The sequence below is a fragment of the Tachyglossus aculeatus genome, chromosome 14 (assembly GCF_015852505.1).
Source record: "Tachyglossus aculeatus isolate mTacAcu1 chromosome 14, mTacAcu1.pri, whole genome shotgun sequence".
Lineage (NCBI taxonomy): Eukaryota > Metazoa > Chordata > Mammalia > Monotremata > Tachyglossidae > Tachyglossus > Tachyglossus aculeatus.
This window is the reverse complement of record NC_052079.1, coordinates 16,681,675-16,699,884: the sequence shown is the minus strand read 5'-3', so window position 1 is coordinate 16,699,884 and position 18,210 is coordinate 16,681,675. Positions and strand designations below refer to the sequence as shown.

The 18,210-nt window shown below is 44.4% G+C and overlaps 1 non-coding gene across 1 annotated transcript; it reads left to right on the top strand.

The window, feature by feature from the left end:
• Positions 1-6,176: 6,176 nt before the first annotated feature.
• On the top strand, positions 6,177-6,314 carry LOC119937366. The gene has a single exon (XR_005454042.1). It is a non-coding gene; the product is annotated as a small nucleolar RNA SNORA7 (small nucleolar RNA).
• Positions 6,315-18,210: the final 11,896 nt, after the last annotated feature.

The following is an 18,210-nucleotide window of genomic DNA, read 5'->3' as shown; positions in this document are numbered from 1 at the left end:
ACCAGAAAAGCAGCATGGCCTAGAAGAAGGAGCCTGGAAGTCAAGAGACCTGGGTTCTAATCACAGCCCTACCACTTGCCTGCTGTGTGGCTTGGGAGAGTGACTTAACTCCTCTGTGCCCGTTTCCTCATCTGTAAAATGAGGATTCAATACCTGTCATCCCTCCCCTTTAGACTGTGGGCCTCATGTGGGATAGGGAATATGTCCAACCTGATCATCCCCCATCTATCCCAGCTTCTTTTTGAATGGTACTTATTAAGTATTTAATAATACTTAGGAGGCCTTCCCAGATTGAGCCCCTTCCTTCCTCTCCCCCTCGTCCCCCTCTCCATCCCCCCATCTTACCTCCTTCCCTTCCCCACAGCACCTGTATATATGTATATATGTTTGTACATATTTATTACTCTATTTATTTATTTATTTTACTTGTACATATCTATTCTATTTATTTTATTTTGTTAGTATGTTTGGTTTTGTTCTCTGTCTCCCCCTTTTAGACTGTGAGCCCACTGTTGGGTAGGGACTGTCTCTATATGTTGCCAACTTGTACTTCCCAAGCGCTTAGTACGGTGCTCTGCACACAGTAAGCGCTCAACAAATACGATTGATGATGATGATGAAGTATTTCCTATGGGCCAGGCATTATATTAAGCACTGGGGTAGATATGAGATAATCAGATTAGACACAGTCCATGTCCCCCAGGGGGCTCACAGCTTTAATCTCCATTTTACAGATGAGGCAACTGAGGCACAGAGAAGTGAAGTGACCCGCCCGCAGTCACACAGCCGACAAGTGGCGGAGTCAAGATTAGAACCCAGGTCCTTCTGACTCTTAGGCCCTTGACCCATCACATAAGTCTTGGCACCTAGTAACTGCTTAACAAATACCACAACATCAGTCTCAGGAGGCTTTGATTGAGTCCCCTGTGTGGGCTCAATCCTGTTCTTGAGTCGTGTCACCCTGGGGGCTTGTGGAGAGCACTGAGGCTGTCCATGTTTCTGGTGAGGTCACCTCTCTAGACTGTAAGCTTGTTGAGGACAGGGAATGCATCTGCTTCTCAACTGTGTGACTTTGGGCAAGTCACTTAACTTCTCTGGGCCTCAGTTACCACATCTGTAAAATGGGGATGAAGACTGCGAGCCCCACGTGGGACAACCTGATCACCTTGTATCCCCCCAGTGCTTAGGACAGCTCGCTCTCTTCCTCCCTTCAAGGCCCTACTGAGAGCTCACCTCCTCCAGGAGGCCTTCCCAGACTGAGCCCATTCCTTCCTCTCCCCCTCGTCCCCCTCTCCATCCCCCCATCTTACCTCCTTCCCTTCCCCACAGCACCTGTATATATGTATATATGTTTGTACATATTTATTACTCTATTTTACTTGTACATATCTACTCTATTTTATTTTGGTAGTATGTTTGGTTTTGTCTCCCCCTTTTAGACTGTGAGCCCACTGTTGGGTAGGGACTGTCTCTATATGTTGCCAATTTGTACTTCCCAAGCGCTTAGTACAGTGCTCTGCACACAGTAAGCACTCAATAAATATGATTGATGATGATGATAATGATGACAGTGCTTTGCACATAGTAAGTGCTTAACAAATGTCACTACTATTATTATTATGTTATACTCTCCCAAGCACTTAGTACAGTGCTCTGCAGAGCACACAGTAAGCACTCAATAAGACTGAAGTGAATCAATCAATCAATCGTATTGAGCGCTTACTGTGTGCAGAGCACTGTACTAAGCGCTTGGGAAGTACAAGTTGGCAACATATAGAGACAGTCCCTACCCAACAGTGGGCTCACAGTCTAGAGGTATGAAATTCAGCCGCACAGATGAGGAATCTGCTTCAGTGAGTCTGTTGAGAAGCAACCTGGATTTGGTTTTCCCTTTCGACATAAGAGCCATGTCGCTTCACACTGAAAATCTGTTCTCTTCGCAAACACAACCACTAATGCAAATTCCACCTGTCGAGCCGGGTCTTTGAACCCCGAGGTTTTCCTGAGTGATCCCAGCTGGGGCGTCCCTCCCTTCGGGATTTTATGAGCTGTAAGAAAGGGTACGTGGAGGTGTGGAATTTTCTTTCAAGGAGCGTAGCCGTCTTGTCCTCCCCATCTGGGGACATGTTTTTAAAGCTGGATTCAGAGGTTGCTGGAACCCTGATTACATTTCGTTTGTTCCTCTGCTCATTTGGAAAGTGGAAGTTCCACTTTATAAAACTAGAAAAGCCCGGTGATGGTGAAGTGAATCCAGGAGGGTGGATGGGGGTGATTTCACTTTAACAGCCAACTCTTCTCTTGTCTGAATAATAATAATAATAATGGCATTTAATTAAGCGCTTACTATGTGGAAAGCACTGTTGTAAGCGCTGGGGACGTTACAAGGTGATCGGGTTGTCCCTCGTGGGGCTCACAGTCTTAATCCCCATTTTACAGGTGAGGGAACTGAGGCCCAGAGAAGTGACTTCCCCAGTCACACAGCTGACAATTGGCGGAGCCGGGATTTGAACCCATGACCTCTGACTCCAAAGCCCGTGCTCTTTCCTACTGAGCCTAATGCGTGGCTTTTCTAATGGTCTTTGTTCAATACTTAACTATGTGCCAGGCACTGTACTGAGTGCTGACGTAGGTACGAGCTAATCAGGTTGGGCACAGTTCACGTCCCTCATGGGGTGCAAAGCCTTAATCCCCGTTTGACAGATGAGGGAACTGAGGCACTGAGAAGTGAAATGACTTGCCCAAAGTAACATGGCAGACAAGTGACAGTGCCTGGATTAGAACCCAGGTCCTCTTACTCCCAGGCCCGAGCATTTTCCACGAGGCCATGCTGCTTCTCTGTCTAAAGACGAACTTTAGGCTTCTGGATTAAAACCCAAGCAAGTTTCTTCCACAGATTGGGGTGCTGTTAGAGCACAGAAAAATGGTGTTTTTGTGTTTCTTCCCTTTCCTCCCCATCTGCCAGCTACAAACTACATTTTGACTCCTGCATCGTAAATCGAGGCCTCAAACGTCTTGTCGTTCACTTTCCCATAAACCTGAAGTATTCCAGTTATGTTATATGATTCCCATCCTGAATGTAAATTTCCTGTAGTTCAGTGGGGCCTCGTAGCAGGGGTAAAATGTCCACCTGCTTATTCTCTAGTCAATGAACACGGAACAGGTGAACCGAGAAGGAAATTTAAAGAAGATCAAACAATAAGTTCAAAAGAAAAGGCTAAGCCATCTGGAATTCCTCAATGCTGCCAATCACCAGTGCAAAGAGCAATGGTATTTTAAGTGGAGTGTCTTGTTTCCCCTTCTTTTCAAGTTGGGGGAACCTCAAATGAACAGCATGGCCTAGTGGATAGAGCATGGGCCTGGGGTCAGAAGCACCTGGGTTCTATTCCCGACTCTCCCACTTGTCAGCTGTGTGACCCTGGGCAAGTCACTTGACTTTGCTGTGCCTCAGTTACTTCATCTGTAAAATGGGGATTTAGACTGTGAGCCTCGTGTGGGACATGGACTGTGTCCAATCCGATCGGCTTGTACCTACCTCAGAGCTTAGTAGAGCACTTGGCATATAAAAAACGTTTAACAAATACCATTAATTAAAAAAAAAAAAAACCACCAGTTGGTGCTTTCTTAGATGGAAGCCTAATTGTCCCAAAGGGACTAATTAGACCATTGTAGGTTAAAGAAACCCAGGTTCAACTGGTAAAAGCATGCGTATTGTACTCTCCCAGTTGCTTAGTACAATGCTCTTCCCAAAGTAAGCATTCAATATATACCCTTGATTGAAAAAGAGTTCTACCTTGGTCTGAGAAACTTCCAAAAACCAAACAGAGCAGAGCACTCACTCCTTGCTCTCCACTAATGCTGCTTTGCCTCTCGCTGTAAAACATCAAGCCAAAGCAACAGAGCAAGGTTTGGATGAAATTAATTGGCTGTGTGGGACTTTGAAGTCTGGGCTAACCAACTCAGTTATATTATTATATTGTATTCCCCCAAGCACTCAGTGCAGTGCTCTGCACACAGTAAGCGCTCAGTAAATACCATTGATTGACTGATTAAAGCCTGTTTTGGGATTTAGATGACCACATCCTGTCTTTCAAAGGGTAAGATTCCCTCTCGGCCCAGATGTTAGATTAGAAGCCCCAGGTGAGACAGAGACCGGCTGACAAAATTTTCCGATATCAAGCACAGAGGAAATGCTTAACCACTACCATAATTTCAACCTCATCATCTAACAAGCGAGGGACTCTCAATCAATCAATCAGCTAATCGATGGTATTTATTGAGTGCTCTCAGTGTGCAGAGCACTGCACTAGTGCTCGGGAGAGTATGATAGAGTTGGTAGGCATCCAACTTACCATGAGCCCTCAAGCCCGCTTCTTCCTCTGGAAGGCTTCAGGAACAGCCTGAAGAAAGAAAAAGAGAAAAATGCTATCAGGGTGGGGCTGTATTCTCCCATTATGAGTTCCTGCATTATCGTGATTTTCCACAAAAAGAATGGGAGATTTTTTTTTGCACATCTGGTGACAGAGGATCATCTGGGTTAAGAGACTCAATTGATACGGTGCACTGAGTCTGTAGGAGAGCCAAGATGAGAAGCCAAGTTTTCTCCATTTACTACAGACAGTAGTAAGAGCACCTTTTCCTCTGCGAGAATGCAGACACACTAGCGTACCATCCTCTCTGTTCTTCCAATAATCGATCCACCCACACACTATTTATTGACCATTCACCATGGGCGGAACACCGTATTAAGCGCTTCGGAGAGTGCGGTGCAACAGAGTTGGCAGGCATGTTCCCTGCCCCAAACGAGCTTACAGTCTCTATAATAGTAGAGTATAAAGTCAACAAGAAATTCGCACGAGATCTTGTGCAATAAAAACACTCCACATGCTGGGATCGTTATGCCTAGGCTATTTTTAAGTTTAAAATGACATACATCTATCTTTCATTTGAAATATTTCTACTTGGGAAAAAAAAACCAGATTGCATTTATGGGAGCCATTCAAAAACGTGGACATAAATAAAAGCCCACACACCAAGGCCTGTTATTTTCACAGAGTGTCAGAAAGTATTTCATTGTAGTGGCTTCTCTTGAATGAGCGCCAGAGCCAGATTGGGAATTGGGGGGAAAAAAATCCAGCCACTCAGTTTCTTTAAAACAGATTTAAGCACATACTTCCATGCAACGGATGTACACACGTTTCTATCTTAATTAAAACCATAATTCACAACATACGGCCTGAAATCTGCTGCCCAACAGAGTTAATACTGCAATCGTGGAAACCGAAAAAGACTGCCCCATAAGTTTCTTGAAAACTGATGTTTAATATTTTGAGAGAAAAAGAATGCTTAAGGGATGCTCTTTAGATTGAATTCCTTAAGCAGGCCTTAGCTCAGAGACATGAAGTGACTTACTTGAAACACACAGAAGCAGGCAGAAGCTCTGGAAGTGGAACACGCACATCTTGACAACAGACACAGACCTGGTGATGGATATGAAAGGGAACAGTAGGTGATTTTCCTGGAATGGAATAAGCCCATTCATCAACGAACACAAACAACTGCCGTGCAGGAAACGCCAATTCTAGTCTCCAACTGGGTCCTGCCAACAGTAATTTGACCTGAAAGATCCAACATGCCCTAGAGGATAAAGCACAGGCTTGGGAGTCAGAAGGACTGGGGTTCTAATCCCAACTCCACCGTTGACTGTAAGCTTGCTGTGGGCAGGGAACTTGTCTTCTAAGTCATTCATTCGTTCACTGATAATACGATATCAATAAATACGGTTCAATAAATACGATTCATTCAATCGTATTTAGTGAGCGCTCACTGTGTGCAGAGCACTGTACTAAGCGCTTGAGAAGTGCAAGTTGGTAACATATGGAGACGGTCCCTACCCAATAGCGGGCTCACAGTCTAGAAGGGGGAGACAGACAACAAAACAACACATATTAACAAAATAAAATAGAGTAGTAAATATAATTCAGTTGTATTCTCCCCAGCATTTAGTACCATGCTCTGCATGTGGTGAGTGCTCAGTAAATTGATTGATTGACTATCTGCCATGTGATCTTGGGCTATAATAATGATGGCATTTATTAAGTGCTTACTATGTGCTAAGCACTGTTCTAAGTGCTGGCTAGTCACTTAACTTCCCTGTACCCTCTGTAAAATGGGGATTTCCCCTCTCAGCATCGCACCTTGAGAGTTTCCAGTACTCTACCAGTCTCTGCTATGGGAGGGAGAGTCAAGCAGAGACATACTCATTCCATTCCTAGCTTGGGCAGTGGCTAGCAAGCGGAAGGCAATCTGCCACAAGCCAAAACTCACCTGTGCTGGGCAGCAGCAGTATGGGAGAGAGTCGAAGGTGGAGACTCAGGTTTACTGTGTGGAAGAAGGCAATGGTAAACCACTTCCATATTTTTACCAAGAAAACTCTTATGGATACACTATCAGAACGATTGCAGGTGGAGGTGGGGTGTTCTGAGAGAGATGTGTCCATGGGTTGGAGACAACAGCATAATACAAGACAAAATGGAGATTAAGACTGTGTCCAACCTAGTTAGTTCAGATCTGCCCCAGCACCTAGTATATTGCCTGGAATGTAGTAAGCACTTAACAAATTCAATTTTTAAAAAATCCAGAGAGGGATTTACCCTGGTTTCATGGTGGAGCTTGGCTAGCAAAGATATTGCCTTTAGAAGCAAGAGAGGCTGTCCAACGACCACAACCTGATGTGAAATAGGGTCAATTCAACTGGAGCAAAATAATGAAGAAGACAAGAGGTCAGGCCACAAACTGAGATGGGCCGGGCAAAGCAGGCAAGCCAGTACAGTAATGATAATAATAATAATAATAATGGTACTTATTAAGTGCTTACTATGCAAGCACTGTTCTAAGCATTAGGGTAGATATAAGGTAATCAGGTAGGACACAGCCCCCGTCCCACTTGGGGTTCGCATTCTTAATCACCATTGTTCAGATGAGGTAACTGAGGCCCAGAGAAGTGAAGTGGCTTGCCCAAGTTCACACAGCAGACATGTGGTGGAGAGGGGATTAGAACCCAGTTTTTCTGACTCCCAAGCTCTATCCACTAAGCCACACTGCTTCTCAGTAGGGAGGTTCAGTCAATCAATGGTATCTATTGAGCGCCTTTTGTATGCGGAGCCCTGTACTAAACGCTCGAAAGGGAGTTACTAAATGCTTGAAAGGGAGTCCAGGAAGGGGATGCAAATAGCACCGGAAAGGGGAGAATGTTATAAATGGGGGGAATCGGTTCCTGAACCTCACTACAAGACCCAATTTTTACTAAAATGACCTAGGATTCCATTCTCAGTCCATAGCAGGCAAGTAATAGAACTGTTAGATTTGTGCATTTATATTGAATTAGAGATGTTGCACGACAGGGTAGCCAACTTTTAATTCATCGAAAGGGAAATGGATGTGATAGCCCTTCCATGGTGAGAGCCCTGTTTATGGCTTAGTGGACAGAGCACGGGCTTGTGAGTCAGAAAGACCTGGGTTCTAATTCTGCTCCACCACTTGCCTTCTGTGTGACTTTGGGCAAGTCACTTCACTTCTCTGGGCCTCAGTTACATCATCTGTAAAATGGGATTAAGACTGTGAGCCCCATGTGGAACAGGGACTGTGCCCAACTCAATCACCTTGTATCTATCTACCCCTGTGCTGTTCTTAGAACAGCACCTAGTAAGCACTTAACAAATACAATAATAATTATCATATTATTACCACGCCCACACAGCCCAGCCACGTTTAAACCATTTTCCTTTATTCTCTCTCCATCCCAGCTTTTAAAATTGATTCCCCGGCATGCCCCCTCTGACACTCTCCCCCACTTCTGGAGCAACCGCCATAAATGAGGCTAGTGATGCAAAGTTGGAAATGATATGCTGTAAAGGTGAAACGGTGTAAATTTACAAAGGTTTTGTGAATCATTTATCTTAACTCAAGGCAGCTTAAATCAAAGACTCTCCATATGCGTCTGTGTATATTTCTGTGTGTTGCAGGGAGAATTCATTTTTTGTTTACTGGATTTATTCAGTCAGTCAATCATAATTATTGAGCACTTACTGTGTACAGAGCACTGTACTAAGCGCTTGGGAGAGAACGATATAACTGACTCTGTGCTAAACACTGTGCTGAGCACTGGAGTAGAACTGAAATGATCAGATCTGGTGCCATCCCTGCCCGACTTGCGGCTTGCAATAGGAGAGAGAGAGAGAGAGAGAGACAGAGGAGATCTCTCATCTCCATTTCACAGATGAGGTAGATGAGGCCCAGAGAGGTCAAGTGACTTGGCTGAGGTCACACAAGCAGGCCAGAAGCAGAGCAGGGGTTAGTAAACGGGCCCTCTGAATCCCATTTTCTGTCCTTTCTAGTAGACCACACTACTAGACTACTAGACTAGACTAGACTACTAGACTACACTTCCCCTTTAGCATGAGATAACTTTGCACTTTGGCTGTTTGTAGTTGTCAGGGAAAGCTTCTCTGTCCTGGAATGTCCTTCTTCTCTCTCTCTCTCTCTTCCTCAGCCACACTAGTACTTCAGGACAACTGTCCTCCCAACTTCTCTGGAAGATTTCATGGTCCCTGATTGGAAGGGAGGCGTTCAAACAATAGGACACTAAAGAGGATGCATTTCAAGGGGTCAATGAGCACCGCCCCTGCCTCTGGCCGGACAGAGACCTATATTCTTTTTGGAAAGATTTTTCGGAAATGGATATCCCTCAGCTTCACCTAGGAATCTTTTCCAGTGTTTCACCACCCTGAAGGTCCATGTTTTTTCTTAAGCCGAACCGCAGTGGTTGTCGGCCACTGAGGGGGCTCATGTCAGTGTCTTTGTGATGAGTGTGAGAGGGGCGGCGGTTTAACAGTCTTCCTACAAACGACCAGCTCAGTGTACAACAATAAGCACTCAAGACTGCTGGTGGAGGTGACCGCCTCCGTATAACTAAGATGAATTATGAAATAGTATTACCTCACAATATCCCCTTTTCCCCACCCTATTCCCTTTCCTGGCATCAGCCAAGAGTCACTAGCTCACCCCAACCCAGCTTAAGGGAAGGAAATCCTTGCACCCTCATTTTCTGAAGAAAAATGCCGTGGAGTGATTGTCCATTTGAAAATCTCATTTTTATGCAACCCATTTCCCATTTGCGGACTTTGGGAGAAGAATGTGTGTGTGTGTGTGTGTGTGTGTGTGTGTGTGTGTGTGTGTGTGTGTGTGTGTGTGCGCGCGCGCACGCGCGCTCACATGCTCATGTGTGTTTGAGTGCATTTCTCCTCTCCAGGAGGGGAGGGTTAAAAATACCCCATGTTGAAAAAAATACAAACAAGCCTTTAATTTGGCACGAATCCCTCCTATGATTTCAGCTCAGCCAACCCCAGCAGCCCCTGGACAGAATTAGAATCAGACATAACAAAAACAAAATATAAAGGCCACTACTTCCAGACCATCTTGAGAGGAGGTGGAAAACAACCCCAATCATAAAACATATATGGAAACTCTGGTTTGAAAACCACACAATGGGGTGGACACACCCCACGCCCTATTCGGCCGCCAATATCTAGGGAAATATATTCCCTATACACAGCTACAGTACTACCTCTCAAAGTCTGGCTTAATACCGTTCATTTGGGGATTGGCAGGGGTAGACCTCAAGATGAGAGGAGGCAAGGATACACTCTAAACTCAGAAAGAGAAACAGCCCAGTGTTTGGCATCCATAAAACACAGTTGCACCCTTTCAGACGACGGCCAATAAAAGGGGACGTGCTCGTTTTTTCGGGCAGATTTTTGGACTGAGCTCCTGTGGGATGACATCACTATTTATAAATGGGAAACTCAGTTGTGTCACTCAATGAATCGCCTGTTTATGAATTGCTAACGAGCTTTTGAACCGGAGAAGATGGCTTTCTTCTCGCAGCCTTGGAATGGTAGCTCAGAGATGTTGCTTCCTGCAGTCCTGGAGTTGGCCAGAACCTGAGGGACTCTTTGGAAGAAGGAACCAAATAATTCCGGTATTTGTTAAGCCCTTACTATGTGCCAAGCCACTGTTCTAAGTGCTAGGGTAGATTCAAGCAAATCAGGATGGACACAGTCCCTGTTCAACCTGGGGCTCACAATCTTAATTCCCATTTTACAGATGAAGTAACTGAGGCCCATAGAAGTAAAGTGACTTATCCAAGTTCACACAGCTGACATGTGGCGGAAACAGGATTAGAACCCATGTCCTTCTGAGTCCCTGGCCCATGCTCATTAAACCGCGCTGCTTCTCAACACTGGACAGGTAGTCAGGAAATCTGGGTTCTAATCCTAATTCTGCCACTAATCTGCTATGTGACCTGGGATGAATCATTTCACTTCTCTGGGCCTCACTTCCCTCATCTGTAAAGTGGGGATTAAAAATCTGCTCTCCCTCTCCCTTAAACTGAGAGCTCCATGTGGGACAGGGACTGTATCTGACTTGATTATCTTGATATTAGCCCAGGACTCATTACAGTGCTTGGCACCTAAGAAGTGCGTAACAAATACCACAGTTATCTGTAAAATCATTATTATTACCACAATTACATTATTACCTTATGGCGGTGCAGGTACTCCCAATATAATGGCCTGTAAACTCTGCCATCTGCTGTACTTTCTAGAGCACAGTTTCAGCATAGAGCTCTCACTTCTGCCTGGCTACCTAGTAATAATAATAATACTTAAAGAAAATCATTGTGATATTGATTTAGAGCTTACTATGGGGCAAGAACTGTACTAAGCATGGGTCTAGCTGCAACAAAATCAATCCGTGTCTTACAGGGGACTCACAATCCAAAGGGGTGGGAGAACAGGTCATTTAAGGCCCATTTTACAGATGAGAACGCTGAGACTCAGAGAGGGTCACACAGCACATGTGGCAAAATTTTATTTTATTTTGTTAATATGTTTTGTTTTGTTGTCTGTCTCCCCCTTCTAGACTGTAAGCCCGCTGTTGGGTAGGGACCGTCTCTATATGTTGCCAACTTGTACTTCCCAAGCACTTAGTACAGTGCTCTGCACACAGTAAGCACTCAATAAATATGATTGAATGAATGAATGAATGAATCCCAAGCCCGGGCTTTCCCCACTAAGCCAAACAAGGGAACCTCATTCCTGTTTCAAGAACAGCGTCATGATAGAGTGGCCAGGACCCAGAGATTCCCCAAGTCCACTGACCAATCAAGCAATCCAGTCAATCAATCATATTTACTGTATGAAGAACACTGTACTAAGGGCTTGGGAGAGTACAATATAACAGATCTGGATGACATCTCCCTGCCCATAAGGATCTTACAATCTAGAGGGGGAGATGGACGGTAAAATAAATTACAGATACGTATTTAAGTGCTGTGGAGCTGAAGGTGGGATAAATAAAAGATGAAAATCCCAGAGCAAGGGTGATGCAGAAGGGACAGGGAGTAGGGGAAATGAGGGCTTAGTTGGAGAAGGCCTTCTGGAAGCATTGTGATTTTAAGAGGGCTTTGAAGGTGGGGAGAATGAAGGCCTGCCAGATATGAAATAATATTAATAATAATAATAGTAATAATAATAATGGCATTTGTTAAGCGATTACTATGTGCAAAGCACTGTTCAAAGCGCTGGCACTGTTCTAAGTGCGGAGGGCATTCCAGGCCAGAGGCAGGATGTGAGTGAGGGGCTGACAGTGAGATGGATGAGATTGAGGTACAGTGAGTAGAAACAGGGAGAAGAGAGAGAATTGGGCTCAATTATTCCAATACTGGAGTCTCTGCATTGCTCCAGAGAGATGCTTCTTTTCCAGTCTGGTGGCTCTCCTAACAATATATTTTCCTTCAGCTTCACCCCTGCACCAGACTTCATAAATCCCCTCTAAGATTTTTACACCTTTTAAATAACTCAGGTTACCAGGTCCCGCTTAAATCAGTACTTAGCTCTGCTGATTGCTTTAGTTCTTTTCATCTCTCCTCATAACTCATTCTCTCTTCCTCACTCTCCATCAGTTTTATGGCCCATCACCAAATTCTGTCCAATTTGTCTCCGTCTCTAGGGTGAGGAGGTCCAGATTATTAAGTGGTAACCCAAGAAGAGCATTTCAGGTGAGATTTCACATCATTTTCTTCTTTTCTTGTATCTCAAAGCTCCCTACATCACTGGTCTGTCCCCCCAGCCCCCGGCAACCACATCGTATTAGAAATTCCAAATTATTATTGATCCATTGCCATGCTTACATTCACACCTTCCCCAGGTCAATAATTTCCTGCGATTTCCATCTCTGTCATTAATAATAATGGTGGCATTTGTTATGCGCTTACTATGAGTGAAGCACCGTTCTAAACGCTGGGGTAGATAAAAGCTAATCAGATCCCTGACCCACACAGGGCTCGCGTCTTAATCCCCATTTTACAGATGAGGTAACTGAAGCACAGAGAAGTTAAGTGACTTGCCCAAGGTCACACTTAAAAACACCAAACAGTAACATGAGAAATTTAAATATGTACGAATAATGAAAGATTTTCAATTACTCTATTTGCGAATGGAGCACTAAAATTTTCCAGGTGTTATCTTTCACAGCCTACTGAGTGAAAAGGCAAGTTGAGGATCTGACTTTGTCAATGCTAAATAGATCTGTTGTCCTTATCTATAGTAATGTTAAATTGAAGTGGGCTTAATCACTCTGTTCAAAGGGAAGGAAGGAAAGGACTTAAGTAAAAGTGGACTTCATAGATACCCAAGTGAAAGAGCTCTACAAGTAATATCTCAAACTGTAAGCTCCGTGTGGGCAGGGAATGTGTCTGGCTATTGTTACATTCTACTCGCCCAAGTGTTCAATAAATACGATTGACTGACTAATGCCAATATTAAAATTCAATAGTGTTATGAGAAAGACCATTATAAGACGAGTGATTGTTCAGTATTGGAGTAGAATCAACTTTAGTTCCATTTAAAATGCTTCCATGTGGCAGTCAGCTGGCTTCAGTGACAATATCTCACTTACCCTTGACTTCAATTGTGTATTTCCTTTGTGGAAGAGATGGGTCAATGACAGAACATTGGTTTTAGGATTAGGAGAGAGAATAAAATGAAGAAATGCTGGCTTGAATGAGAGCTGTAATGCCATAGGTCTTTCCTGATGCTGCTTAGAAAGAATATTAGGGACAATTAGGGACAATTAGCTCTTTCTTTTTGATTACATAGTCTAACATCATTTCATGCCCACCCCGTTCCCCTTGAATAATAATAATAATAATGATTATGACATTTACCAAGCGCTTATTATGTTCTGGGGTAGACACAAGGTTATCGGATTGGGCACAGTCCTGTTCAACACAAGGCTGTCAATCTATTTTATCCCCATTTTCAAGGGAGGAAAACGAAGCCCAGAGAGGGTAAGCAATTTGCCCAATATCTGGCTTCCCATTTACCTCACTGCGGGCAGGGAACTCATCTCCCAACTCTGCTGTATTGTACCCTCTCCCAAGTACTTAATAAATAGTAGCCCTCGAAAGATACAATAGATGATGATGATGATGATAACTGTGGAATTTAAGCGCTTACTATGAGCCAGTCACAGTACTAAGCGCTGAGGTGGATACCGGCAAATCAGGTTGGACACAGTCCCTCCCTCTGTCCAGTCTCAATCCCCATTTTCCAGATGAGGTAACTGAGGCCCAGAGAAGTGAAGTGACTTACCCAAGGTCACATAGCAGACAAGTGGCAGAGTCGGGATTAGAACCCATGACCTTCTCGCTCCCAGGCCCGTGCTCTTAAAGGTGTCCCAGCCAGCCTACTTGTGATCCAATGGGGTCTGTCCAGAATCTCAGTTCAGGATGTTGGCAGGTGTGCAGAAGGAGTCAGACCTTGTCTCATTTCAAAGCACCCAAGGAGTTGAAGGTGCATTGTAAGACGTCCCATATCTACTGCTCCTCCCCTTTCCAAATGGGCTGCAGGAGAACCCTTCTGAATGCCTGCTTGGCCTCTTTGGTTCCCCTTCAAGCAAAAGAGGTCAAGAGGCCTTACCTGAGGAGATAATGGGAGAATGAATATATGTATTCCTATGAAACCAGCCAACTTTTCTGTTTTCTCTCTCTCTCTTGCTCGATCTCTCAAACATACAGAGACCTCATCCTCGTTTCCCCAGTTTAAATGGAGATTATGGGAGAATGGATGCATTCTCATGAAACCAGCCAACCTGTTTTTTCTCTCTCTCTTTCTCTCACCTCATCATCGCTCCCCCAATTTAAATAAGGATTGTGGAAGAATGAGTGTATTCTTATGAAGCCAGTCATCTTTTCTGTTTTCTCTTCCTCCTTCTCTCTCTCTCTCTCTCTCTCTCACACACACACACACACACACACACCTCATCCTCACTTCCCAAGTTTAAATGCAATATGTGGCCATCTGCTAATCGGGTGCCGATACATTCCCCACTGCCCGCGTACCATTGTGAAAATCTTGAGACACAGCTGAAGAACTCTCCAGATACTTGGACCCTGGTCAGAAAGTAGTGCGTGGAACACCACACACCTGAGCACACACAAGGAAGGAGGGAGATTATGTTGGGCCGAAGCTATGGTCAACGGTGGGCGGGGGAGATGTTTCCTCTCATAACAAGTGATCATGGAAAGAGAGGGCACGACAGGGCCCTGAGGGGACTTCATTTCCCTGCTCACGCCACAGAGTGTCATTTCCCCTCCTTCCCACAAAGACCTCAGCTTCCTTCTAGAAGCATATTGCTTACATCTCCCTCTTGGCTCTGACTCTGTGAGGAGAGACACCCGTGCTTTCCTCTGACTGTGAGGTGAGACCCCGTGTTATCCTCTTACTGTGAGGAAAGACCCCTGTGTTACCCTCTGACTCTGTGGGGAGAGACACCTGTGTTATCCTCTGACTTTGCGAGGAGAGACACCCGTGTTATCCTCTGACTCTGTGAGGAGTGACCCCTGAGCTGACTCTGTGAGGAGAGACACCCACGCTATCCTCCGACTCTAGAATCCAAAGTGGTAACAAGAGTTACTACTCTCCAGCCTAAACCTGGAGACTCTGAGCCTCTGTGTTGGGTAGGGACTGTCTCTATATGTTGCCAACTTGTACTTCCCAAGCGCTTAGTACAGTGCTCTGCACACAGTAAGCGCTCAATAAATACAATTGATGATGATGAGAGACACCCACTCTATCCTCCAACTCTAGAATCCAAAGTGGTAACAATAGTTACTACTCTCCAGCCTAAACCTGGAGACTGTGAGCCTCTGTGTTGGGTAGGGACTGTCTCTATATGTTGCCAACTTGTACTTCCCAAGCGCTTAGTACAGTGCTTTGCACACAGTAAGTGCTCAATAAATACAATTGATGATGATGATGATGATAAGAGACACCCACGCTATCCTCCGACTCTAGAATCCAAAGTGGTAACAATAGTTACTACTCTCCAGCCTAAACCTGGAGACTCTGAGCCTCTGTGTTGGGTAGGGAATGTCTCTATATGTTGCCAACTTGTACTTCCCAAGCGCTTAGTACAGTGCTCTGCACACAGTAAGCGCTCAATAAATACAATTGATGATGATGAGAGACACCCACTCTATCCTCCAACTCTAGAATCCAAAGTGGTAACAATAGTTACTACTCTCCAGCCTAAACCTGGAGACTCTGAGCCTCTGTGTTGGGTAGGGACTGTCTCTATATGTTGCCAACTTGTACTTCCCAAGCGCTTAGTACAGTGCTCTGCACACAGTAAGCGCTCAATAAATACAATTGATGATGATGATGATGATAAGAGACACCCACGCTATCCTCCGACTCTAGAATCCAAAGTGGTAACAATAGTTACTACTCTCCAGCCTAAACCTGGAGACTGTGAGCCTCTGTGTTGGGTAGGGACTGTCTCTATATGTTGCCAACTTGTACTTCCCAAGCGCTTAGTACAGTGCTCTGCACACAGTAAGCGCTCAATAAATACAATTGATGATGATGAGAGACACCCACTCTATCCTCCAACTCTAGAATCCAAAGTGGTAACAATAGTTACTACTCTCCAGCCTAAACCTGGAGACTCTGAGCCCACTGTTGGGTAGGGACTGTCTCTATATGTTGCCAACTTGTACTTCCCAAGCGCTTAGTACAGTGCTCTGCACACAGTAAGCGCTCAATAAATACGATTGATCGATTGATTAAACCCGGAGAACGAGCTCGTACTGGACAGCCCATGGCTCTCCGTGCCCCTCAGAGGACCAACCTGGGATGTGCCTGTCCTATCCTTTACCACTCTCCTAGTTTCACACTCATAACAGTCGCTCTTCCAGAATTACTTATGTCTAGATATTAATGTCTATCTCATCATCATCATCATCAATCGTATTTATTGAGCGCTTACTGTGTGCAGGGCACTGTACTAAGCGCTTGGGAAGTACAAGTTGGCAACATATAGAGACAGTCCCTACCCAACAGTGGGCTCACAGTCTAGAAGGGGGAGACAGAGAACAAAACAAAACATACTAACAAAATAAAATAAATAGAATAGCTATGTAAAAGTAAAATAAATAGAGTAATAAATACGTATCTCCCTCTCTATACGGTAAGCATATGGTGAGCAGGGACGTGGTTACTAATTCTGTTGTACTGTAGTCTCCCAAAGGCTTAGTACACTGCCCTGCCCATAGTAAGTGCTCAACAAATTCCGTTGATTGATTGATTGATCACTCAGTGGTATTCAGCGCTTACAGTGTGCGGGGCATTGTATTAAGCGCCTGGGAGAATACAAATACAATAATAATAATTATGATAATAGTAACTGTTGCATTTGTTAATTTCTCACTGTGTGCCAGGCACTGTACTAAGTGCTTGGGAGAGCACAAATGCAATAATAATTACAATTGTGGTATTTGTTAAACTCTTACTATGTGCCAGCCATTGTACTAAGTGCTTGGGAGAGCACAGATGCAATAATAATAATTGTGGTATTTGTTAAGCTCTTACTATGTGCCAGACACTGTACTGTGTGCCAGGCACTGTACTAAGTGCTTGGGAGAGCACAAATGCAATAATAATAACAATTGTGGTATTTGTTAAACTCTTACTATGTGCCAGGCACTGTACTAAGTGCTTGGGAGAGCACAGACGCAATAATAATAATTGTGGTATTTGTTAAGCTCTTACTATGTGCCAGACACTGTACTAAGTGCTTGGGAAAGCACAGATGCAATAATAATTACAATTGTGGTATTTGTTAAACTCTTATTATGTGCCAGGCACTGTACTAAGTGCTTGGGAGAGCACAGACGCAATAATAATAATTGTGGTATTTGTTAAGCTCTTACTATGTGCCAGACACCGTACTAAGTGCTTGGGAGAGCACAGACGCAATAATAATAACAATTGTGCTATTGGTTAAGCTCTTACTATGTGCCAGGCACTGTACTAAGCACTGGAGTGGATACAAGCAAATCAGGTTGGACACAGCCCCTATCCTACATGGAGCTTCCAGTCTCAATCCCATTTCACAGATGAGATAACTGAGACCCAGAGAAGTGAAGTGACTTGGCCAAGGTCACATAGCAGACAAGCGGTGGAGCCGGGATTAGAACCCACGACCTTCTGACTCCCAGGGGAGGTGGAACAGGAGGAGCGGGGTGGATTTAGTCACTTCACCCACAAGACCACCTCCTCACCTCTCCCTTATCATCATCATCATCATCAATCGTATTTATTGAGCACTTACTATGTGCAGAGCACTGTACTAAGCGCTTGGGAAGTACAAATTGGCAACATATAGAAGGTACTCAATATGAGTGCTAAGTTATATGGGTGCTTTAATGGTATTTAAGCACTCACTATGTACCAGACACCATACTAAGCGCTGAGATAGATACAAGCTAATCAGGCTGGACACAAATCAACGGCCCACATGGGGCTCACAGTCAAAACCCCCATTTTATAGATGATGGGACTGAGGCCCAGAGAAGTTAAGCGATTTGCCCAAAGTCACACAGCAGACAATTGGCGGAGCCAGGATTAATAATAATAATAATAATAATAATGGCATTTGTTAAGCACTTACTATGTGCAAAGCACTGTTCTAAGCTTTGGAGGGGGATACAAGGTGATCAGGTTGTCCCACGTGGGGCTCACAGTCTTAATCCCCATTTTACAGATGAGGTAACGGGCATAGAAAAGATAAGCCGCCAATTGTCAGCTG